General features: G+C 37.6%; 1 long non-coding RNA gene across 6 annotated transcripts in view; it reads left to right on the forward strand.

Annotated features, from left to right (window-relative positions):
* LOC133251040 (uncharacterized) overlaps window positions 1–26,867 on the forward strand; it is a 911,217-nt gene that overhangs the window by 837,485 nt on the left and 46,865 nt on the right. For all 6 annotated transcript variants that reach the window (XR_009737496.1, XR_009737498.1, XR_009737499.1 and 3 more), the window contains one exon: window positions 10,866–10,959. This is a non-coding gene — a long non-coding RNA (uncharacterized LOC133251040). The remainder of the gene's footprint in view (window positions 1–10,865; window positions 10,960–26,867) is intronic.

Genomic DNA, 26,867 nt, shown 5'->3' on the forward strand with positions numbered 1-26,867 from the left:
TATAGTCTGAAATCTGGGAGCCTGATTCCTCCAGCACATTTCTCCGCCACCCTGCCGCCCCCCCCCCCGCCCCGCAAGATGGCTGTGGCTATTCAGGGTCTTTGTGTTCCCAAACAAATTAAACTTTTTTTTTTTGCTTTAGTTCTGTGAAAAATGCCATTGGTAATTTGATAGAGGTTGCAGTGAATCTGTAGATTGCCTTGGAAATATAGTCATTTTGAAAATATTTGTTTCTTCCATTACAAGAACATGGGTATATCTCTCCATCTCTTCATTTCATCTTTGATTTCTTTTATTAGTATCTCATAATTTTTGGAGTATAGGTTTCTTTGTCTCCATTCAGTTCAGTCACTCAGTCGTGCCCAACACTTTGCGACCCCATGGACTGCAGCATGCCAGGCATCCCTGTTCATCACCAACTCAAAGCTTACTCAAACTCATGTCCATCGAGTCGGTGATGCCATCCAACTATCTCATCCTCTGTCGTCTCCTTCTCCTCCTGCCTTCAATCTTTCCCAGCATCAGGGTCTTCTCAAATGAGCCAGCTCTTCACATCAGGTGGCCAAAGTATTGGAGCTTCAGCTTCAGCATCAGTCCTTCCAATGAATATTCGGGACTGATTTCCCTTAGGATGGACTGGTTGATTCTCCTTGCAGTCCAAGGGACTCAAAAGTCTTCAACACCACAGTTCAAAAGCATCAATTCTTTAGTGCCTAGCTTTCTTTACAGTCCAACTCTCACATCCATACATGACTACTGGAAAAACCATAGCTTTGTCTAGACAGACCTTTGTTGGCAAAGTAATGTCTCTGCTTTTTAATATGCTGTCTAGGTTGGTCATTGGAGAAGGCAATGGCAACCCACTCCATTACTCTTGCCTGGAAAATCCCATGGATGGAGGAGCCTGGTAGGCTGCAGTCCATGGGATCTCTAGGAGTCGGACACGACTGAGCGACTTCACTTTCACTTTTCACTTTCGTGCATTGGAGAAGGAAATGGCAACCCACTCCAGTATTCTTGCCTGGAGGATCCCAGGGACGGGGAGCCTGGTAGGCTGCCCTCTATGGGGTCGCATGGAGTCAGACACGACTGCAGCGACTTAGCAGCAGGTTGGTCATAGCTTTGATAAATGCAAAGAAATAGAGGAAAACAATAGAATGGGAAGATTAGAGCTCTTTTCAAGAAAATTAGAGATATCAAGGAAACATTTCATGCAAAGATGGGCACAATAACAGATAGAAATGATGTGGACCTAACAGAAGCAGAAGATATCAAGAAGAGGTGGCAAAAATACACAGAAGAACTATACAGAAAAGATCTTCATAACCCAGATAAACACAATGGTATGATCATTCCCCTAGAACCAGACATCCTGGAATGTGAAGTCAAGTGGGCCTTAGGAAGCATCACTACAACAAAGCTAGTGGACGTGATGACATTCCAGCTGAGCTATTTCGAATCCTAGAAGATGATGCTGTTAAAGTGCTGCACTCAGTATGCCAGCAAATTTGGAAAGGACTGGAAAAGGTCAGTTTTCATTCCAATCCCAAAGAAAAGCAATGCCAAATAAGTTCAAACTACCACACAATTGCACTCATCTCACACACTAGCACAGTAATGGTCAAAATCCTCCAAGCCACGCTTCAACAGTATGTGAGTTGTGAACTTCCAGATGTTCAAGCTGGATTTAGAAAAGGCAGAGGAAACAGAAATCAAATTGCCATCTGTTGGATCATAGAAAAAGAAAGGTCCAGAAAAACATTTACTTCTGCTTCATTGACTATGCCAAAGTCTTTGACTGTGTGGATCACTACAAACTGTCGAAAATTCTTTAAGAGATGGGAATACCAGACCACCTTACCTGCCTCCTGAGATATCTGTATGCAGGTCAGGAAGCAACAGTAGAACTGGACGTGGAACAACAGACTGGTTCCAAATCGGGAAAGCAGTACCTCAAGGCTGTATATTGTCACCCTGCTTATTAACTTCTATGCAGAGTACATCATAGGTAATCCCGGGCTGGATGAAGCACAAGCTGGAATCAAGATTGCCGAGAGAAATATCAATAACCTCAGATATGCAGATGATACCACCCTTATGGCAGAAAGTGAAGAACTAAAGAGCCTCTTGATGAAAGTGAAAGAGGAGAGTGAAAAAGTTGGCTTAAAACTCAACATTCAGAAAACTAATATCGTGGCAAGCGGTCCCATCACTTCATGGGAAATAGATGGGGAAACTGTGGAAACAGAGAGACACTTTATTTTGGGGAGCTCCAAAATCACTGCAGATGTGACTACAACCATGAAATTAAGAGACACTTGCTCTTTGGAAGAAAAGCTATGATCAAAGTAGACAGACCCATGTTAACTCTTCTCTATTCCCACTGCATACTCATAAGTATAAAATATCCTTCTGACTTCCTGCATAGTGACACTCTTCTGTTGGAGCACTGGAAGTGATTTTACTTTCTGCATGCTGCTGCTGCTGCTGCTGCGTCACTTCAGTCGTGTCCGACTCTGTGCAACCCCATGGACTGCAGCCTACCAGGCTTCTCTGTCCATGGGATTCTCCAGGCAAGAACACTGGAGTGGGTTGCCATTTCCTTCTCCATCTGCATGCTAGACAAAGGCATTAAACTTAATGCAGAAGGCTAAGACTGGCATAAGTTCCACAGTCATTAGGTCAAACCTTGGCAGATCCAATGCCTCTGCAAAGCTCTGTCTTCAAGCACTCATGGAGCACAGTTAGTAGTCAAGGGAGTTAGCAGAGGGCCTAAGAGGCACCCCACATACTTCTTGTTTTCTTCCTTGTCAAATAACCAAAGAGGAAATCTACCTCTTTTCATTAGGGTTATTACATCTGATTACAACACATACTGAGGGCTGATATTTGAAACTTGTAATAAACATACCCTTAGGATATTAACACTGAGCAAGATAAAAAATATATGTATGGCATATGTTAGTAGCATATTACAGGTCCACTCAAATAAAAGTTTGAGTACATTTGAAAATGTTCATTAGAAATTTACATAAATATACTATCTGCTGTGCTGTTTTAAGAAAATAACACAAATGATAACTTACTAAAAAAAATGTGTATTAGTCAATTTTGAAATTCGGACATGTAACTTAACAGGCATCCTTCATACATTAAATACTATTATTTATATATTTAACATCCTATAGAGACTTATTTTAAATACAAAGTAGCTCTTTGGATGCTGAATTATGTATTTTTAGAGTTGTGTGATAACACATGCTATGCTATGCTATGCTATGCTAAGTCACTTCAGTCGTGTCCCACTCTGTGCGAGCCCATAGACAGCAGCCCACCAGGCTCTCCTGTCCCTGGGATTCTCCAGGCAAGAACACTGGAGTGGGTTGCCATTTCCTTCTCCAATGGTGTGATAACATGGATGGATATATACTTTGCTGTAGAATATTGAGTAGTTAGAATTGAGTGACCCATCACAGAACTACATGCAGAGTATAAATATAAACTGATAGTATTTAGATATATATCTTTTCATTGGTGAGAGTGTCTTCCAAAGAGGTCTTCTGACCTTATTATTTCCTTCATGCCTACACATGCTATTACAATACTGATCCTTGGGTTCAGAAGATCCACTGGAGAAGGAAATGGCAGCCTACTCCAGTATTCTTGCCTGGGAAATCCCATGACAGAGGATCCTGGTGGGCTACTGTTCTTGGGGTTGCAAGGAGTCAGACATGACTTAGAGACTAAACAACAACAATAACAATAGAATAAAAACTGGTATTATTCAGGGAATATGCAGCTGACTTAAGATCAAACTGTGAGTCTTGGGCCAGAAATTAGGCTTCCAAATCACTCAAATCTCAGATCACATAAATTTCCTCACTGTGTTTTGTTTATTCAATATGCACGGCCTCTGCTCAAGCCCATTACTTTAGGCCATTTCGGTATTTCCTTCTGAAGCCCTCACCATGCACAAGAGAGAACTCAGCACACAAACTCTGCTTGCTCTTTTGGATAATTCTCAGCTGATGTGACCAAGAATTATAATCTGCTTTTAATGGCTTTATACATTTTGTTTAGTCTAAAATTCTTTATTGAGAATGTCATTATGAAAATGGCCAGAACATTCCAAAATAAAGGTGTGCTGCTGCTGCTGCTAAGTCGCTTCAGTTGTGTCCGACTCTGTGCAACCCCATAGATGGAAGCCCACCAGGCTCCCCTGTCCCTGGGATTCTCCAGGCAAGAACACTGGAGTGGGTTGCCATTTCCTTCTCCAATGCATGAAAGTGAAAAGTGAAAATGAAGTCGCTCAGTCATGTCTGACTCCTAGCGACCCCATGGACTGCAGCCTAACAGGCTCCTCCATCCATGGGATTTTCCAGGCAAAAGTACTAGAGTGGGGTGCCATTGTAGGACACCGCAAAAACTTAGATTCTAATACATTTTATCCATTCAGGTCTTAGTTTACATGTGTAGAAATAACTGGCATGATTATCAAAGTTGTCTCTGAGGATTAAATATGAATGCATTTATAAGTATTTGGACATCGTGGTTATTTTTAGCTCTTGATCAGAAATTGCCACTGCCACAAAATGAGCTCTTTCCTTTAGTCTGTAATTTGAGAAACTATAGACAGATGCTCAAAGTATTTTTAAAATGAATGCATATCTCAGGCCTTTACTCTAGATTAAGCTGCTCCAGCTGCTGCTCTTGTACCTGCCACTGATTTATCCAAATCCTTTCTCTTATATTTAAATATTAGGAATTTGCCTATTTTAATGGTAAATGCCAGCTGCTACAGAAAGCTTTTTTTAACCCCTCCAGCTGGATGGCATAAATTGATTCAGTATGTATGTTGAGAATTTATATTGTGCCTGACCCTGTGTCAGGGCTGTGTATTCTTTTTTTGATCTCCCTTAGTATGTTTTCTGTGCTTTTTTTAGGAAACATGTCCTGCTCTCCCTCAAATTATTTACTAAAGCATGTGTCTCCTTTCTTACTGTAGTGCATGAGCTTCTAAAAGTCACAGTTAGTACTTAATTTATGTTTGTATTTACCAAAACATCTTTTACAGTACTTCACAATGAATCCTTAATAGGAAGCTCTTGAATGTATCAATGAATGAATAGATAAATGAATGTAATTCCTTAGCTTCATTTTTCTTGATATTTCTGCCTCCAAGCATAGCTCTTTTTTTTATTCTTTTTTCAACATATTAGAGTGACACTCTTAAAATGTAGATTAGTCATGTGCAGTCATGTGCAATACAAAATTATTTGTTTACTAAGGTCATTTTTATAATTAAAATAAGTTTCCTCTCACTTTTCTGACAATGTCCTCTTTCAGGCTTTTCTTTATTAGTCTGCTCTTTAAATGTAAATGTTTCTTAGGGTTCTACTTTTTGGAATTACATTCTCTTGTTTCCCCCATACTTCTTTGAGAGGTTTCACCCATTCCCATTTTCAATTATACTTATTTAAGAATAAACTTCAAATCTCTCATTCAGATCCAGATTCTTCTCCTAAATCTTCTGTTTATCCCATTCCCTATAGCTCAAGATCACTTGGATGACCCAAGGAACATCCTATTCAAGATGTCCAACTCATCATCTCTGATACCTACTGCAGCTCCACATTGGTTTTCCTTTTTGAAATTTATTCTGCAATAAAATGATACATGGAACTGCCAGTCAGTTGCCCATGACAGATTCCTGGGGACTGTTTCTAACTCTGGATTTTCCCTTTTCTGCTATTAACACTGATATATTACTATGTCTCTGGAATCTACTCACCTCACTCTATTCTCAATGACACTTGACTACTTGCAGCTGTTATCGTTTCTTTCAAATACTGCATTAATATCTACTAACTACAGTATGGTATTCCTCTGTGATAGACCCTGATCTCCTATCATGTACCCCATTAGAGCCAAGGAAATGTTCCTCAAGATAAAATCTGATGATGAAGATCCTCTGCTTAAAAGCCTACCACAGAGCCCCTACTGTGCTTAGAATAGCATCCAAACCCATTTATGATGTTTACAAGGTCCTTTGTAATCTACTATCTATTCACTTCTCATCTTCTCTCTTCACCAGTTTCCCCTAAGTGTGCTCACAATTTAGTTCCTGGAACACATTTTGCTCTCTCCTTTCCACATGTGAACCCCTGGCTGCTCCAGCTTCACTCCCACCCAATAGGGGTGCTGGAATACCCCTCCTCGTCTTTCAGATCTTAGACCCCATGTCACTCTCGCACTCTGTGTATTCCCAATAAAGTACTTCTTGTTCATTATTTCCCACATTCGTGTGCTCTTCACTGAATCTTAGCTCTGTCTTTTATATTTACATTGAAAAGTTTCTCTTAAGACACTAAACGGTACTGCGTGATGGTTAACATTTCATTGCATCTGCAGATACATTTGTGTTGTTACTTGCTCAATTCATATGATTATATATATATATATATATGAAATAATTTTTAAAACAGATTCTTTATGATCTCATATTGGGCTCGTGCATACTATTTATTGATTAGTTGTGGTTAGCATCAAATACATAGTTTATAATTTCAGTAGGTCACCATTTAATATTTTGGAAAAGGGCATTTTTAAAATTATGAGAGATACACCAACTAAGGAAATAGCACTTCATTTCTGCCAAAATTTTCTTAGATCCTGAGAATAACGTGTGTGTGTGTGCTCAGTCGCTCAGTTGTATCCGACTCTTTATGACCTCATGGACTGTCGCCCACCAGGCTCCTCAGCCCATGGAATTTCCCAGGCAAGAATACTGGAGTGGGTTCCCATGTCCTTCTCCAGAAGATCTTCTGGACCCAGGAGTCAAGAGTAACTTTTAATTGTAGAATAATTATAACTTTTCAAATTAACCTATTTTAGAATTTCCATCTGCGATTTTAAAATACATTTCAGCTTAAGTACTGAAAGGACCTTTGTTCACTTTCCTGAGACAAATTGATGATCTACCTCTCAGCATTTCATAACATGATCCTACACACTTTAGTAGGTTCAGAATAATTTGCACAAGTGTGCATGGTTAAAAAAACGACTAAAGATGAAAATGTGTACATTTTTCCATTTTCTCCTTTTGTTATAGTAAAGCTGCTCTATTGTCCTTGAATAAGTCAGATTTCTTTTTGTATAGAAGACAAATGAGAATGGTGATTTAAACTGAGGCAGACGAGGCCTTTCCAATTGACAGTTATAACCTTGTATAACTAAATCTATCAGAGGCATCCTGTTATAGATAAAGTGCTGAATGTTTTCATTTCCCTTTTTGTAAAAGAGGTCAGAATGTCCAACTGGCAGTATCTTGGAGCCCAAGGGAGGTTTGTAATGTTATTCTCCATCTAGTAAGATGTATCAGGACTGTTTATTGAAACACAGAACAAGGTCTTGACCTTTTTTGACTTTTTACAAAACTTTACAGAGATAGAGTAGAAAAATTCCTACCAAACTAAAGTAACATATGTCAGGCTGACACATTTTGTGTGCTGTAAATCCTAGAATATGTTTAATTGAAAATATCTACTCATATTAAGGAATGGCAAGATACTTTCACCTTTGTTCAGCAAGTTGCTAATATGTAAAAATATATAAATATCTTCTTGAATATAATTTGCATCATTAAATTATTGAATTGAATGCCATATGACATATCAACAGTACTAAGGAATTTGATTGACAGGTGCTTTTTATGATTGACAGGTGCTTTTTATTTTAGTTGCAAAAAAGATATACAATTTCAGTAAATAACAAAAAGGCTTTTTAAAGCTCCCTTTAAAGAACACAAATTAACAACACTATGGAGAAAGTTTCCAGGATTCTTTGTTATGTACACATGAACCACTCGAAGTCAAAATATTGCTTTAAACTCATGAGGAAAATCAGGACAGAAGAAATACTGTTTGGAATCTCTACCAAAAAAGGATTCAGGAGGATCAAGATCACAAGAGTAACTAAAGGCGGCATTGCTAAGATAAGAAAATCAGCATTATGCCCTGCAAAGCAGCAGTGCCCTTGAAAATATAACAGCCTGGATTAGCTACGACTACTACATAGTGAAAAACATAGAGATCCTGAAAACAGTTTCGTTTCTTTTACAGGAGCACTGGTCATTACTGAGTGTTACCAACAGGTGAGGATAGAAATTCATTTCATGGAAAAGAACATATTTTTCCCAGAAAGAAATCATCTATTTTTTTAATAGGATAATAAGAATTAGGAAAAACAAATTTCTAGAATTTCCTCCCCCAAAAGATCATTTTATCTCTTCTAAGCTGATAATGCATGCAAAATTTCAGCAATTTAACATAGAAAAAAATGCTATTGCAAACAGTTTCTACATCTTTCATCCTCATCTTCCTTTTTAAAAACTTACAAAAGTTCCCTTTTGCATCTTAAAGAGTTAGTCACTCAGTCATGTCCTTCTCTTGGTGACCCCATGGACTCTATAGCCCACCAGTCACCTCTGTCCATGGAATTCTCTGGTCAAGAATACCAGAGAGGACAGCCATACCCTTCTCCAAGGCATTTTCCTGATCTAGTGATAAAACCTGTGTTTCCTGCATTGCAGGCAGATTCTTTACCATCTAAGCGACTCTCAATTAAAATTTCAGTGCTATCATTTAGTTGCTGCTACCTCAAATGGCCTATGTTTTTTTTTAATAATAAAGAGGCTTAATACCCATAAATTAATTGAATTTATCACATTCCATACAAAATTCTAAGCATTTCACAGGCAATTTTGGTCCAGAACTCTCAACCTTAAATATGACTCTAAATGACATTGCTTGTTGGGGATGTATGATTTCTTCTGTTTTTGTGGTATATGTTCTGATTGTACATACTGTAAAAGTATTGTTCATGCTGCTGCTGCTGCATACTGTAAAAGTATTGATCATGAGTGAAAGTCAGTTAGCTTGGGGGTGAATCTGGAAATCCAAAAGACATTTCTGGTCTATTTTATATTACATATATGGGAGTTCTTAAGACCAAATAAATTATTTTTCTCTTTGCATAGAATGGCTCAGAGAAGAGAAATAACTGAAATTGATGGTAACGTAAATTATTGGAAAGTAAAGAGGTCAAGACAGGTGATGTTTTCTATTAACAGCTAGAAAGTTCACTTTGTATTTTAAAGATAATTAACTATCTGAAGAAGTTTCATAAATTTTTGAGCACTTATATCTTTGAATTTATGGAAGGTAAAACAAACTGTAAGTAACACTTGCAAATTTTGTGAAACTTGGAGGTCCCATCAATATCAAGTTTATTTTCCCTCAAGCTATATTAATCTTTTCACTTTTGTCATATTGTTTGGATCTTCCAGTTTCCTTCAGTTTTTCAAATTTTATCCATCTTTATCCCCCAGTTTTTATTTTTATTTTTCCTTTGCTCCAGGGAAAGGAGCAAAAGCTAAGTAGCTCTCTATTATTACAAATATCATTCTCTAAATGATCAAAAAACAACATTTACCAGAAATGCATGTGGTGTGTACATGTGACCCTATATTGATTTCTACTTTTTTCCCCCCCTTACTATATTGTAAGCCCTTTAAGGGCAGTGTCCATATTGCACTTTTCTCTATCACTCAGGCTAAGATGCTGCTGGTAGTTTCTAAATATTTTTAATTGCTAGATTTATAAAACAAGTAGACCTTGGATTACTCATCTTAATGAATCCTACCTCAGCGCATCAGGATGAATCTCACCAGGGTAGCAGCAACTCTCACTTTAAATTCAACATGATTTTAGTATTCAACAGCAGCTTTGCCTTGACATTTCCTTGTAATTGCCTGAAGACATCTTCAATGATTACATGGTTCACTCTGAGGCATTCTCTGTTAGTGTCCTATAAATCATTGATCTTATGACTAAAAAACCGAAAAAATTAAAAGTTTGCCACTTTTTAAAAATAAAATGACTGGGTTATTCTATCCAAAATCAGGGTAGTTGCATGGATATGATGTTTAATTTTATATGTCAACTTGTCTGGGTTATGGTGACAAGATGTTTGGTCCAATATTGTTTTGGATGCTTCTGGGAGGGTATTTTGGGAATGGATTAACATTTAAATTGGTAAACTTTGAGTAAATGATGTGATACCTGCCTATCTTGCAGAAATGATTACCAAAATAAGGAATCCTTCACCTCCCATAATTAACCATTTTGTTGCTGCTGTTGTTATGGTTAGATCATTAAAACTCTTCTTATAACAACTTTAAAGCACTTGATACAATATTGTTAACCATGGTTACATGCTGTAATTAGATCCTTGGAACTTATATGTCTTATATCTGGAAGTTTGTATCATTTAACCAATATCTTCTGTTTTGCCTACTCCTCAGGCCCAGGCAACTGATCTTCTCTATTTCTATGAGTTTAATGTTTTTAGATTCCACATATAAATGTGACCATATAGTATTTTTCAGTCTCTGACTTATTTCACTTAGGATAATGCCCTTAAAGTCCATGGTGTGGAATTTTGTGAGATTTTCTTCTTTTTTTATGATAGTTTATATATATATATATATATATATATATATATATATAAATAAAGTGATTGCTTACTTTAAAAAATGAATGAGAAGTACAGGGGGTAGGCGATGGACGGGTAAGGAAAGTGAGGATGATAGATATTCTGAAAGAAAACTGATGAATAAGAGTTGTACATGAGTAACACAGGGTTGTCATGGGCTGAAATTATGTCCACTCAAAGTTCATATGTTGAAATCCTAATTCTAGTATATATCAGAGTGTGTCTGTATTTGGAGACAGGTCTTTAAAGAGGCAATTAAAATGAAGGCCTTAGGATGGACCCTAATCTGATCTGACCTGGTGTCCTTATAGGAAGAGGAAATTTGGACATGTGAAAGGACTCCCGGTGTGCACACGTGGAGGGAAGACATGTGAAGATCCAGTGAGAAGACTGGCCATTTGCAAGGTAAGCAGAGACACCTCAGAAGGATGAAACACCTCTAGAACCTTGGACTTCTAGCCTCCAGAACTGAGAGAAAATGTGTCTGTTGTTTTAGCCACCTAGTTTGTGGGACTTGGTTATGGCAATAGGAGCAGACTAAGACCAGGTTATATGATTTCTGCTCTTTTGACCCTCCAGATGCAGTCCACTCTATCCTTTCACCAACAAGAGACTGACCCTCCCTACCTCAGCTCTGAGTTTCTGGTTGGTGCTGAGTATCCAGCTCTCACTGCACTCCTATTATCTTTTATTTTCTTTGCTCCTTCCACTCTGATATTAGTAAAGGCCTTCTGCTTTCCCATGTTCCTTGGTGCCCACACCACCTGAGATGAAGACCGTTCCTATTAGAACCTGACTGAGAGAGGGGGGGCCTTGGGTGTGTGGAGTAAGTGTTGGGCAGAGAATATAAAGATAAAATGCCATTTGGGGAAAATGGGTACAAGTATGTAGAATAATTATCCTAAATCGGCAGAACTAAGGGGGCTCTCAGTAAGGTGTTTTTAAGCTGATCTGATTCATGTGGGGAAGTAATGAACTGAAAGGCAGCAAAGCAAGTTCACTTTCGCTTTCTCACCCCACTTTCACTTCTGACATTGTTGTGAGTCATAACGTCTTACATATCATATATATGTGTGTGTGTGTGTGTATACATACACACATATATGTATATGTGAAAGTGGAAGTCGGTCAGTCGCGTCCGACTCTTTGTGACCCATGGACTATCCAATCCATGGATTCTCCAGGCCAGAATATTGGAGTGGGTAGCCATTCCCTTCTCCAGGAGATCTTCCCAACCCAGGGATTGAACCCAGGTCTCCCACAGTGCAGGCGGATTCTTTACCAGCTGAGCCACAAGGAAAGCCCCAAATGTATATGCATGTGTGTGTATTTAGCACTCTTGTATCAGTCAGGGTTCTTAGAAAAAATGGCAATTATTTAGCTAGTTCAAGAAAAAAAAAATAGTATAGGACACATAGTTACTCAAGGAATCATCTGTGTGACCTTAGAACTAGGCTTGGAGGCTCCCCCTAGGCCCTAAAGCAGAGACTTCTCCAGTTTGGGTAGACCACTGAAGCCAAATCTGGGCTTATACTACCATCCATGCAGGTACTGTGGGCCCTCTGGGAACTTTCTCTGGCAGCTTCTGTCTCCTGCACAGCCCTCACTTGGATGGATCTAGTCAACATCTACCACTTTGTCATGATCAGTTCTGTGGTTTAGGGTTCTCTCTGTTTTTCTAGCCCCGAGGTTCATTTCCCCCTTACAACTACTCTTTCCTCTATCCAGAAAACCTTTCCCCTTTTCTTGATCTGACTCTCTTCTTTAAACCCCCCAGGTCTTAGGCCAAATAGTACTGCCACAGGGAATTCTTCTCTGAACAAATATTTTAACTTATACCCAGTGATTCTCCATCCTTTTATCCTATTTTTCATAGCAGTTATCACCATCTGAAGGACTTCCCTGGTGGCTTAGAAGGTAAAGAATCTGCCTGGAATGCAGGAGGACTGGGTTTAATCCCTGGGTGGGGAAGATCCCCTGGAGGAACATGGCAAACCACTCCAGTGTTCTTGCCTGGAGAATCCCATAGACAGAGGAGCCTGGCGGGTCACAAAGAGTCAGATATGACGGGGTGACTAACACTTTCACTTTCATCACCATTTGAAACCACATGACTTTATTTTTATCGATTATATTTTGACAATCATTCCCTTAATATTATTTAAATTATATTAGATCAGTTCTAAAAGACTACATTATAGTTCTTCTCTGTCTTGTTCATCTCTGTTCTCCTAGCTCTGAGAATAATGCCTGGCATGAATGGATGCTCCCAAAATTTTGTTGAATGAGTAAATGAAGTACTCTAGAGGCTCAGGTGCAGTGTCTAACTCTAGTCAGCTACCTAGGAGTGAGAGAAAGACTTCTTATGGGTGCTAACATTTGAATTAGACTATAAAGAATGAGGAGTGTTTCAGACAGAGATAGAAAGATATCAGGCAGAAGGTAACAGTTGCTCAGAAGCCCAGAGTGATGAAAGGCACAGTGAGATGCTTAATGAGTAGCTCATGGTGCTAGGAGCAGAGAGTACAATGTGGAATAGGAATGTTAGCTGAGTCTAAAGGCTGCTGGGGCTCCAGATTGTCAAAGTTCTGTACATCAGGTATAAAGTGTATTTATTTGACATTAGGACAGAAGACTGAAGTCTTTAAAGTAGGAGTTTGATAGGAATAGAATAGATCTGGTTTAAGGCAATGATTCTTAAAGTGTGGCCTGTGTCCTTATTAGAGTTCTTAAGACACATTCAGGGGGTCTGAAAAGTTAATACTAACATTATTTGCTTTTTTTCACTGACTTGTTATTTGTATTGATGTTTGAAATTCAACAATGAGTAAAACTAGGTGTCTTAGCCCACATCAAGTTAGGAGCACCAAATTGTACTATTAGTCTTTATATTCTTGCAGTTAAAAAGAAAGAGCCACTGTCACTTAAGAATATCCTTGGTGAAATAATACACATTACTAATTTTATTAAATCATGACTTTTCATATTCTGTGTTGGGAAATGGGATGTATAGACGTATACATAGAGCATTTTTGATGGAAACTAATATTGTCTCAGGAAAAACTTTTTTGTTAGAATATCTAGCTGAACTAGTTCATTGAAAATAATTTTTACTTGAAAGAATAACAGATATATGGTTATAAATACTTGGATGTTTGACAGATGTACTGCAAAAATAAATGAAGTGAGGCTGTCACTTCAAGGAAAACAACTTAAAGTATTTGTTGCAAATAATATTTGTGTTTTCATAGAAATATTGGAATTTTAGAAAACTTGTATTTGCCTCTGATATTACTGTATTCCTAATACTTAAAGTCATTTCTGATGAGATCAATGGAATTAAAGAATGCTATTTATTTGTATTTTATAATTAAAAGTGTCAACATTTCAAAGATTGGCATAATTCAATGAATTAATGTTTTCCAAAATACTACTGCATGTTGCTAAAACAAATACTGCATGGTAAAGTCCTTTAAAATGCAAGATAAATCAATGGGTTTTGATGGAAAAATTATAAACAATTAATATATTTTCATATTTGGTCATTACATCTACCCTTTAAGACTCTACAACTTGTTGAGTTTTGATGTACTATCAAAGAATATTTATAATTATTTGAAAAAAAACCTTTTTCTCCAATTAATTACACAGCTTGTTAATCTATATTCTCTACATAAATTTTAACCAAACAAATCTCAAGACTGAATGCAATTCTAGATGTACGAATTCCAGTAGTCTTCTCTTAAGCCATATATGAAAGAAATTTGCAAAAGGTAAGATGAGATGTTCTTGTTAACATAACTAAAGTTAACATAGGATTAATGTGTTGTTATTTTAAAATAAATTAGTAACTAAATATTTTATAGGTGTTTCAACTTTAATTTCTAGTAGAAGCATTCTATGCCTCACCAGGTAAAGAATCTGCCTGCAACACAGGAGACCCACTTTGGATCCCTGGATTGGGAAGATCTCCTGGAGAAGGAAATGACAGCCCACTCCAGTATTCTTGCCTGGAGAATTTCATAGACAGAGGAGCCTGGCGGGTTAGTCCATGCGGTCACAAAGACTCGGACATGACTGAGCACATTCCACATTCATGTATACTAACTGAAACCTAGGCACCCTGGAACAGTATATTTGCTTTTTCAACAGCCTGTTAGGAACTGAGGTAAATCTCTCATATACTTGAAAGTGAAAGTGAAGTCGCTCAGTCGTGTCCGACTCTTTGCGACCCCATGGACTGTAGCCTACTAGGCTGCTCTGTCCATGCGATTTTCCAGGCAAAAGTACTGGAGTGGATTGCCATTTTAAGTTTGAGTTAATGTGGTAAAAGGACCACCAGTAGAATAAATATTGATAGCCGACATACATACAAATTTGTTGGGAGTCCTCAGTACTTTTTAAGAATTATAATGTGGTCCTGTTACTGACATTCAAGAACTGGTGTTTGCAGAAAGACATTCAGGAGAACAATTAGATAAGCATAGCATGTTTGAATTGAAAGTATTAAGGAGGTTGCTGGGGTAGTGACGTCTCCCTACAGAAAGAGACAAAATCATTAACTGCTGCTGCTTCAGGGAAAAGGAGGGGCAGGATTTGAAAGACTGAAAAATTTGAAAGACTGTGAATGAATTTTTAAAGCTGAGCTCTTAGGTAAATGATGAGAATGCTATGAATTCAGAGAACCCCCTTTTTTTTTTTAACTTTCTTCCTACAAAATTTTAAAAAATATTAAGCTTGGCAGGATTTTTTTGATCCAGTTACTGAACATGTGGAGGATTCTCTTGAAGGAATACTGGGGACCAACTCATTTGGAAGACTCTCCTGTTGTTTGTGAGCAAGAATTTTAACCTGGTGTTATTAATTCAAGCAATTTCAATTAATGGGGAATTCTATATATATGGCAAATGTGGAGAAAGATTTTAAAACTTAACTGTAAGTTTCATGTTTTGTTGTTGTTATTTGTTTGTTTTAGTTTTAGGGCAATGTTTGTAAGGATATCCTAAAAGGAAAAGTTAAAACTAGGGTGGGACATGAAGTAAAGAGTAACGTCTCTGGGGGTGTTAGCTTCCCCTCTGAGTGCCTTTGATTTAGAGTCTTGGGCCCCAGTTACACTCTGTTGCATCTATATGAATCCTTGTCCCAGAAGACTCCTCTCCTCTCTTCCTCTGGCCATCTGGAACGGCCTCTCTGCACCTAATTGACTCCATCACTCTTCTTTTCCCATTTCTGAGCTTCCTGTTTCTTTTTTTTTTTTTCCCTTAAATCTCTGACCTCTCACCTTCCTTCTAATAAAATAATCACATTCGCTCTTCTCTTTTCAAATGCTTAGTCATTCCCTGACTTTAATGTGGCCATTTGTAACCTTCTCAACTCTCTTCCTAGTAATAGCTTGAGATGTCACTTATGAAATACCTTCTCATCTGATTCTTATGGTTTTATATGAATTCATGGTCACCAAGTTAAACTCAGTATAAATGATGGCATGAAAAGGTAGCAGTGTTACCAATTTTTATAACCCAATGTACAAAGCATGAAGGACTAATCCTACTTTATAATCTTAATCTTAATGTACTAAACAATTTATAAGGCATGTTTATCACTAGCTTATTACTAGATTATCACTAGTTAACAATATATCACTAGTATCTTTTGGAACTCACAACAGCTCTACACAGAAGGGAAATATTCCAGTGCTAATACTATTTCCTTATAACAGCAAGTGAAAAATATTTCATAATGCCTCAGATTATATTTTGCAGAGTTTCTAAGGCTCAGGTTTTCAAAGCCTCACTTTAGTGTTCTTTCTTTTCCCTAGTTCATGACATTCCCAACAAACTCAGAAATTGTTTAAAATAAGATGGATAAAATGAGTCAACCATTTACTAAGGTACTAAAATATATTAATTAAACAAATAAAAACTCAGTACTTTAAATTTCTTCCTTTTCATTACTCTGATTAGGTCATTAGCCCGAATTGGTGGTCATCTAGTCATTTTTCAGCACCTAATAATCCCAAAGGTGAGTCAGAGCCTAAGAGCAGAAATGCCAAATGTATGAGAATGGGCCAAAGGAAAATAAAGATACACAGAATGGAGAGATTTATGTATGGAAAAAGATTAAAGGAACACGTATTTAATTGGCTCAGTAATAAATAATAAAATGAAAAGAATGCTATGAATATTTGAAAAGTGAAAATCCTATATCTGAGCTCAAAGTTGGTAGAAATAATAAAATATAAGTAAGGAATAATCCAGTCTATTTTAGTTGGGAGAAAACAATGAAATCACCAAATAATGTCCTAGGGGAAATAATAAATGTTGTTGCTCAGTCATTTAGTCACGGCCAACTCTTTGCAACCCCATGGACTACAGTATGCCAGGCTTCCCTATCTTCCTCTATCTCTCAGAGTTTATTCAAGTTCATATAAACATTATCATGCATTTTTTAAAATAAGCTATCAAAGAATTGCATTTGAATCATAAATAATTCCCAAATTTGAACATCCTTCTGTCAGTTTTCTGGTAAGCATATTTGCCTGGTTGACATCTTTCTCTTGTGAACCCTTGAGACCACAGAAAACCCTGGATAAGTGCTCTGATAATGTAGTCTAATGATAAAATATGTTAAAGTTATACAAATTCAAGATTGTACTAGTGGATACAGCACAAACTATAAGTCACTGTTACCAAGGTACCAATATAAGAAGCTCTCTTCCTTATCCATGTATTCTTGGGGTATGTATTGGGAACCATGTCAGGTCCTAGAATTAAACATCACCTGTGGGATCACTGGGGTATTCTGAAAATATCTGTTCACTCACTGAAGACTTAAAGGACTGGAGTGAGTGTGTTAGGAGCATGAACTGTGGTCTGAAATGCCAGGAGTGAGGCCTCTATGCTCTACTCTATGAGCAAGTGAAATTAGACATGGATGTGTCTGGTGGTCAAAGTAAAGTCTGATGCTCTGAAGAATACTATTGAATATAAGCCCCGAATCTTAGGTCTATGAATCAAGGTAAATTGGAAGTGGTCAAACAGGAGACAGCAAGAGTGAACAGACATTTTGGGAATCAGTTAACTAAAATGGATGGGAATGGGTGAATTTATATTATATCTACCATCATAGCTACTACTGTGGGCAAGAATCCTTTAGAAGAAATGGAGTAGCCCTCATAGTCAACAAAAGAGTGTGAAATGCAGTACTTGGATGCAATCTCACAAATGACAGAATGATCTCAGTTCATTTCCAAGGCAAACCATTCAACATCATGGTAATCCAAGTCTATGACCCAACTACTAATGCCAAAAAAGATGAAGTTGACTGGTACTATGAAGACCTAAAGACCTTCTAGAATTAACACCAAAAAAGCTGTCCTTTTCATCATAGGGGACTGGAATGCAAAAGTTAAGAGACACCTGGAGTAACAGGCAAGTTTGGCCTTGGAGTACAAAATGAAGCAAGGCAAAGGCTAACAGAGTTTTGACAAGAGAACGCACTACACTGGTCATAGCAAACACCCTCGTCCATCAACACAAGAGAAGACTCTACACATGGACATCACCAGATTGTCAATAGTGAAAACAGACTGATTATATTCTTTGCAGCTGAAGATGGTGACGCTCTATACAGTCAGCAAAAAATAAGACCTGGAGCTGACTATGGTTCAGATCATGAACTCCTTATTGCAAAATTCAGGCTCAAATTGAAGAAAGTAGGGAAAACTATTAGGTCATTCATGTATCACCTAAATCAAACCCCTTATGATTATGCAGTGGAAGGACAAATAGATTAAAGGGATTGGATCTAGTAGGCACAGTGCCTGAAGAACTATTGGCAGAGGTTTGTAACGGTGTACAGGAGACAGTGACCAAAACCATCCCAAAGAGAAAGACATGCAAGAAGGCAAAATGGTTATCTGAGGAGGCCTCACAAACAGCTAAGAAAATAAGAGAGGAGGATGGAAGAGATACACAAACTGACTGCAGAGTTCCAGAGAATAACAAGGAGAGATTAAAAAAATAAAAGCCTTGTTATGTGAACAGTGCAAAGAAACAGAATAAAATAATAGGGAAAAATAGAAATCACTTCAAGAAAATTAGATACCCAGGGAACATTTCATGCAAAGATGAGTATAATAAAGGACAGAAATAGTATGGACCTAGGAGAAGGAAATGGCAACCCACTCTAGTGTTCTTGCCTAGAGAATCCCAGGTCTATGGGGTCACACAGAGTTGGACATGACTGAAGTGACTTAGCATAGCAACAGAAACAGAGGATATTAAGAAGAGGTGGCAAGAATATACAGAACTATACAAAAAACATCTTCATGACCCAGATAACCACAGTGGTGTGATCACTCACCTAGAGCCAGACATCCTGGAGTGTGCAGTCAAGTGGGCCCTAGGAAGCATAACTACTAACAAAGCTAGTGGAGGTGATAGAATTCCAGCTGAAGTATTTAAATTCTAAACAATGATGCTATTAAAGTACTGCATTCAATATGCCAGCAAACTTGGAAAACTCAGCAGTGGCCAGATGACTAGAAAAGGTCAGTTTTCATCCCAATCCCAAAGAAAGTCGATGCCAAAGACAGTTCAGACTACCGCACAATTGCACTCATTTCACGTACTAGCAAGGTAATGCTCAAAATCTTCAAGCTAGGCATCAATGCTACATGAAGCAAGATGGATTTAGAAAAGGCAGAGGAACCAGAAATCAAATTGCCAATATCCATTGGATCATAGAAAAGCAAAGGAAAACCAGAAAAATAATTTCTGCTTCATTGACTACCCCTTTGACCGTGTGGATCACAACAAATTGTGGAAAATTCCTAAAGAGATGGAAATAGCAGACCACCTTACCTGCCTCCTGAAAAATCTGTATGCAGGTCAAGAAGCAAAAGGTTAAACTGGACATGGAACACCAGACTGGTTCCAAATTGGGAAAGGAGTGTGTCAAGGCTGTATGTTGTCACCCTGCTTGTTTAATGTATATGCAGAGTACATCATGCAAAATGCCAGGCTGGATGAAGCACAAGCTGGAATCAAGATTGCCAGGAGAAATGTCAACAGCCTCAGATATCCAGATGATACCACTTGAATAGCATAAAGAAGGCTGAGCACCAAAGGATCAATGCTTTCAAACTGAGGTGCTAAGGAAGATTCTTGAGAGTCCCTTGGACAGTAAGGAGATCAAACCAGTCAATCCTAAAGGAAATCAAGCCTGAATATTCACCGGAAGTTCTGATGTTGAAGCTCCAATACTTTGGCCACCTGATGTGAAGAGCCAACTGATTGGATAAGATTCTGAAGCTGGGAAGGATTGAGGGCAGGAGAAGGGGAAACAGAGGATGAGATTATTGGATGGCATCACTGACTCAATGTAAATGAGTTTGAATAAGCTCTAGGAGATAGTGAAGGACAGAGAAGCCTTGCATGTTGCTGGGATGCAAAAAGTTAGATATGACTGAGCAACTGAAGAACAACAATAACAATTTAGGGAAGGGAATAAATGAAAAGAAAAACATATTCCTACTGTTAAAGTCAAATTTTGGGGAGCAGAGATAAGATGGAATGTTAGAAATACTTAAGTTCACTTCCTCTCATGAAAGCCCCCAAATCACAACTAAATGCTGAACAACATCAACAATAAAGATTCAAACCTTCCAAAAAAGATATTCTACACTCAAAGACAAAAAAGAAGTCACAGTGAGACAGTAGGAGGGGTCCTTTCATGATACAATCAAATCCCATACTCTCCAGGTGAGTGAACCACACACTCAAAAATAATTGTATTGCAGAGGTTCTCCCATGGGAGTGAGAATTCTGAGCCCCTCATCAGGATCCCTAGCCTGGGGTCTGGCCTCAGTAAGAGGAAGCCCCAGAGCATTTGGCTTTGAAGACTCATGGGGCTTGATCTTATGAGCTCCACAGGAATAAGGGAAACAGAGACTCCATTCAAGGAGGGTGCACACCAGCTGTGATGTGCACTGGGGTCCAGGGCAAAGCAGTGACCCCATAAGAGTTGGCCAGACCTACCTGGGGTCTTAGGAGATCTCCTCAGGAGGTGGGAGTTGATGGTGGCTCACTGTGAGCCAAGGACACTGGTGGCAGAGACCCTGGGAATACTCATCAGAGTGCGTTCTCCCGGAGGTCGCCATTTTGGCACTGAGATCTAGCCCCATAGCAGTAGTGCAGGTTCAAGTACTGGGACATCTCAGGCTGAACAACCAACAGAGTGGGAACACAGCCCTTCCTATCAGCAGACAGGCTGACTACAGTTGTCCTGAGCCAACAGCCACCTTTAAACACACCCCTTGACACAGCCCACCCACAAGTGGGCAGGACCAGTCCCTTCTACTGGCATAAGCCAATGGACCAAAGTCACCTATTCAGCTGATTTTTTCCAGCAGAAACTTTACAGGCCAGAAGGGAGTGGCATGATGCATTTCAAATGATGAAAGAGAAGAACTTATAACCAAGAATACAACACAGCAAGGCTCTTGTTCAGATTCAATGGAGAAATCAAAAGCTTTACAGACAAGCAAAAGCTAAGAGAATTCATCAATACCAAAGCACTTTCCAACAAATACTAAAAGGACTTCTCTAGCTAGGAAAGAAGAGGGACAATGAGCAACAAGAAAAATACAAATAGGAAAGCTAACTGATAAAGGCAAACATAGAATAAAAGTAGAAAATCATCCACATACAAATATGATATCAAAACCAGCAACTGTGAGAAGAGAGATCAAATGCAGGATACTGGAAATGCATTTGAAATTTAGAGATCACAATGCTATAATATTATAAATCAACTACAAGAGAAAAAAAACTATAAAAAGACACAAACACATGGAAGTTAAGCTGCATGTTACTAAACAAAAAGTGAATCATAAAGAAATCAAAGATTAAATAAAAAATATGTAGAGGCAAATGAAAACAAAACATGATTCAAACAGCAGTTCTAAGAGTTTACAGCAATAGAAACAATAAAGCAAGAAAAATCTCCAAGAAACCATTTAGCTTTACACCTAAAAAACCTAGAGGAAGAACAAGCAAAACCCAAAGTTAGTAGAAGAAAAGAAACCATAAAGATCAGAGCAGAAATAAGTGAAATAGAAATGAAGAAAACAATAGAAGAAATCAATGAAACTAAAAGCTGGTTCTTTGAAAAGACAAACATAATTGATAAACCTTCAGCCAGACTCATAAAGAAAAAGACAGGAGGGGGCTCAAAATAAGATAATTAGAAAGGAGAAGTTACAGTGGACATCACAGAAATACAAAGGATCATAAGAGACTACTCTGAGCAATTATAAGCCAACAAAATGGACATCCTAGAAGGAATGGACAAATTCTTAGAAAGCTACAATCTTCCAAGACTTAACTGGGAAGAAATAGAAAACATGAACAGAAAGATCACAAGTACTGCAACTAAAACTATGATTAAAAGACTCCCGACAAACATAAAAGTCCAGAACCAGATGTCTTTACAAGTAATTTCTATGAAACTATTAGAGAAGAGTTAACACTATCCTTCTAAATCTATTCCAAACAGGTGCAGAGGAAAGAACACTACCCAACTCATTCTATGAGGCCTGCATCACCTTGATACCAAAACCAGACAAAGATACCACAAAAAAAGAAAATTACAGGCCAATATTACTGATTCGCATAGATACAAATATCCTCAACAAAATACTAGTAAACCAAATCCAGCTATACATTAAAAGGCTCATAATGTTGATCAAGTAGGATTTATCCCAGGGATGCAAGTATTTTTCAATATCTGTAAAACAGTGTGATAAGCCACATCAACAAATTGAAGAATAAATTTCATGTGGTCATCGCAATAGATGCAGCAAAAGCTTCTGGTGGGAGATCAAGACATATTAACGATAAAAACTCTCCAGAATATGGATGCAGAGGGAATCTTCCTCAATAGAACAAAAGCCAAATATAACAAACAAATAGCTGATATCATACTCAATAGTGAAATATTGAAAGCATTTCCTCTAAGATCAGGAACAAGACAAGGATGTCCACTCTTGCCATTTTTATTCAACACAGTTTTGGAAGTCCTAGCCATGGCAGTCAGGGAAGATGAAGAAATAAAATGAATCCAAATCAGAAAAGAAGTAAAACCATCACTGTTTGCAGATGACATGATACTATATGTAGAAAATCCTAGAGATATTACCAGAAAACTACAAGAACTCATCAATGAATTTGGGAAAGTTCCAGGATACAAAAATAATACACAGAAATCTCTTGCATTCCTTTACACTGACAATGAAAGATTAGGAAGAGAAATTATGGAAACATTCCCATTTACCATCAAAAACTTCACAAGGAATACATGTTGGAGAGGGTGTGAAGAAAAGGGATCCATTCCTTCTACACTGTTGGTGGGTATGTACATTTGGTACAGCCACTATGGAGAACATTATGAAAGTTCATTAAAAAAACTAAAAATAGAGCTACCATATGATCCAGAAATCCCACATCTGGGCATGTATCTGGCAAAAACCATAATACAAAAAGACACAGGCAGTGCGATGGTCATTGTGGTAGTACTTATAATATCCAAGACCTGGAAGCAATCTAATGTCCATTGAGAGAGGAATGATAAAAAAAGGAAAAAAAGATATGTTGTAAAGGAACTAACTAATGCCATTTGAAGTAACATGGATGGATCTAGAGATTATAATTTCAAATGAAGTAAGTCAGAGAAAGACAAATATGATATCACTCATATGTGTAATCTAAAAAAAATGATAGAAAAGAACTTATATATAAAACAGAAACAGACTCACATATTTTGAAAACAAATTTAGGTTGGTTATCAAAGGGAAAAGTGGGAAGATGAATAAACTTGGAATATGGGATTAACATATACATACTGCTATATATAAAAGAATCAACAGCCTACTGTGTATAACACAGGATACTCTACTCAATCTACCATGCTGCTACTGCTAAGTCACTTCAGTCGTGTCTGACTCTGTGCAAACCAAGACGGCAGCCCACCAGGCTCCCCCATCCCTGGGATTCTCCAGGCAAGAACATTGGAGTGGGTTGCCATTTCCTTCTCCAATGCATGAAAGTGAAAAGAGAAAGTGAAGTCGCTCAGTCATGTCCGACTCTTAGTGACCCCATGGACTGCAGCCCACCAGGCTTCTCAGTCCATGGGATTTTCCAGGCAAGAGTACTGGAGTGGGTTGCCATTGCCTTCTCCTCAATCTACCATAACCTAATGGAAAAAAGAATCTGAAAAAATGGATTCATCTGAATCACTTTTCTGTACACTTGAAAGTAACAGCCCACCAGGCTCCCCCGTCTCTGGGATTCTCCAGGCAAGAGTACTGGAGTGGGACATCGCCTTTTCCCTTGAAAGTAACACAACATAGTAAATCAACTATAGTCTAAAATAAAAATTAAATTATAAAAATAAATGAATGGAATGTGAAATCAGTTTTCCTGTTCTTGAATCAGGTTCACCTTTTTGTATTTTCCTTTTATATGCATCACCTTCTTTTTCTCTTTGACTTTTCTTTTTCTTGTCAGAAAGCAATGTTTGAACTTTTCTGAACCTGTTCTTTCCAAATACTCAAGTAGCCCTTGTTTCAGATTACATTAGTAGGTCCTCTTGTGTTATCTATAGTAACAAACCATGGTCTTCAAGGATTATTTATCTTTGTAGTTATATGACATAGAATATGAATTTTGATTGGGATGCGGGAAAGACGGAATAACCTTACCATTTCTGTTTACCTTTATGTCCAACAATTTTGATGCTTTTTATGCTTTATAAATAAGTGTACTCATATTTTATTCCAAATTAATTGTGCTTGGCCATACAGTATTATACTCATGAATTCATGGCATGCCAATTTAGTTACATACACTATTTAAGGTACTTGAGATAGAGAAATAAATCAGATGCTTTCTCTCCTCCAGATTAGCTCATTGTCTTCAAATTTATACAACACTTATCACATCATGTTATCTTTATGTGTCTCTAAGCAGAAGCATTGTATATCACGAGAATATACAGAATAGAGCAACTAACCCAGTCCAGGTAGCAGAGAAGTCTCCCTTGATAGAACACACTCTTTCAGTAGTGGCTTCTCTTTATGTAACAATTTCTGGCTGACAAATGTATTCTCATTTGGTCATTTTGAAAGTATCTGTGGCATAGAGATTATCCATTGCTATGCTTTGCACTTCATAAAGTAGATGTATGACAGTTTATAAAACTAGTTTAAGATCACAAAAAGGACAATGCAATGAGAATTTAGCCTACATTTTCTGTGTAGGTAGGAGTACACAACTCTTCTCTTGTGCCGTGTCTAGAAGCCATGTCTCTAGGCTTTTCTAGACTCCATGCTTTTATCATGGCTAAAGATAATACTACCTCTCAGAGGCCCTTATCTAAATGAAAACTGAAGAAAAATAATTTCTACCTGTGGCTCACATTTTCACCAGAGGCTCTGCTGAGATGTTCTTAGCATTGATGGTAGGTGCATTCTAAAGAAAGATTGGACAACTTCCACCCATTTTTCATTCATTTACTTTGTACTCACCTAAGATCATGGTCTACTTTTCTTCATATGGACCCTGACATCCACCTTAACAAAACAAACATTCTGTCCTGTGCTTCAGCATGTCCTCACTGTTATTACTTCCCCTAGTGAACTGGTAACATTGTTTTTTCATTTTGGGTAAATGTATACTTCTGAAGAAAGCCTAGAGGGAGATCTACTTCCAGTATAGAATAAAGACAAAAAGACAAGCTGGCCATTATAGCTCTGTGCCTGACTAGAGAAATGCATCAATCATTTTCTAAGTAGATGAGTGAAAATATATAAAAATTTAGTTGAAAGACGTGTACTTAGTATCTGTTTACACAACTTTTTAACCCTCTGAAGATTCATTCCATCTTTGTTGGAGGAAGAGAGAGCCAAATAGTTGAGAGCTGTAACTGCCTGGGCAGGTGGTAGTCTTCACTTTAAGCTTTATAGACACTGGTTTTTGAAATTGGACACCAGCATTTCATATTTCTTTTTATGCAACATCCTCATGTCTGTATTCTTACTCATAATACCCAGAGATTTCAGCCATTGGAATATTCAGTTTTTCATCATGGAACCTGTCATCCTGAACTGTCACTGAACAGTTGGGTTGAATGTCATCCCCGCTCTAGAAGAGAGATTAAATGGCATTTCAACACAAGTGCTAAGTGTCTGGGGCAGTACAGGTATTTCTCAGTGGCTGACAGAATGATGTGACTATAGACTGCCTAAGTGAAACAGATTTGATAGAGCAGTTTCAATTATTTACCCAAAGAAAGATTTTGGACCAAATGCAGCCTCATCAAATGCAGTTCACTGAGTTTGAAAGCAGGTGTAAATGTAGTGGAACCAAGAACTGCAGACCATGTAATTTGAAAATGTTCATCATTCAATATACTTGGAAGACTATAGACAGGGGCTAGCCTGTAGCCTTGTTGAATAAGCCATGATTAAAAATATTGTAGCTTGGGCTTAAACACAAAGGAAGGATAAATTATCACTGTTGTGCTTTGCTTTAAAAATGAAATTAAATGCATGATGTGGCAATGTAATAAATAATTCACATATGTTCTTAGGGCAAACTTTTCTTTTTCCCTAATTTAATTAGCTGAAAAGATAAAACTAGATGTAATTTCTTCAATTTCTTTACCTATCTTGACTTTGATTAAAAATTATTTTCTCCTATTTCAAAAGATGCCTTTAATTATTTAATCACTCAATAGATATCTGTGAATACCCAATAGTTGTTTGTCCTCCATAGAAAATATACCAGCACAAACATACTGGTGATAATGGTAAGAACTACCTAGATTAATAAATAATTGTCTTCCTTCCTTGAGAGTAAAATGAGCTGAGTGAACTTACCAATAAATTCTAAAATAGCAAAGAATATGAAAGAAAACTATCATAGCCTGCTATTAGCATGAATATCAGCTAGTATCACATTATTCATCACAGGAAAATTCCTGAGTTGCTTTTCACTTCTAAATAAATAGGCTAAGTAAATATTCTTTAGGTTCCACTGAGCAAAAGTCTTTTGATTTATGAAATGATATTGATCTACAAATCCAACATTTCCTAGGATTGTCATCATTAAATGCATAGTTATAAACACTGGGACTAGGTTATGAAGGAATAATTTGAAAACAGCAAAAGAAACACTTACTTCTACTCTGACCTCTCAAAACTTAGAATAACTGTCATAGGTGAAAATTTACCATAGCCTAAGAAACAAAAC

The sequence above is a fragment of the Bos javanicus genome, chromosome 7, assembly GCF_032452875.1.
Source record: "Bos javanicus breed banteng chromosome 7, ARS-OSU_banteng_1.0, whole genome shotgun sequence".
In the NCBI taxonomy this organism is placed as follows: Eukaryota; Metazoa; Chordata; class Mammalia; order Artiodactyla; family Bovidae; genus Bos; species Bos javanicus.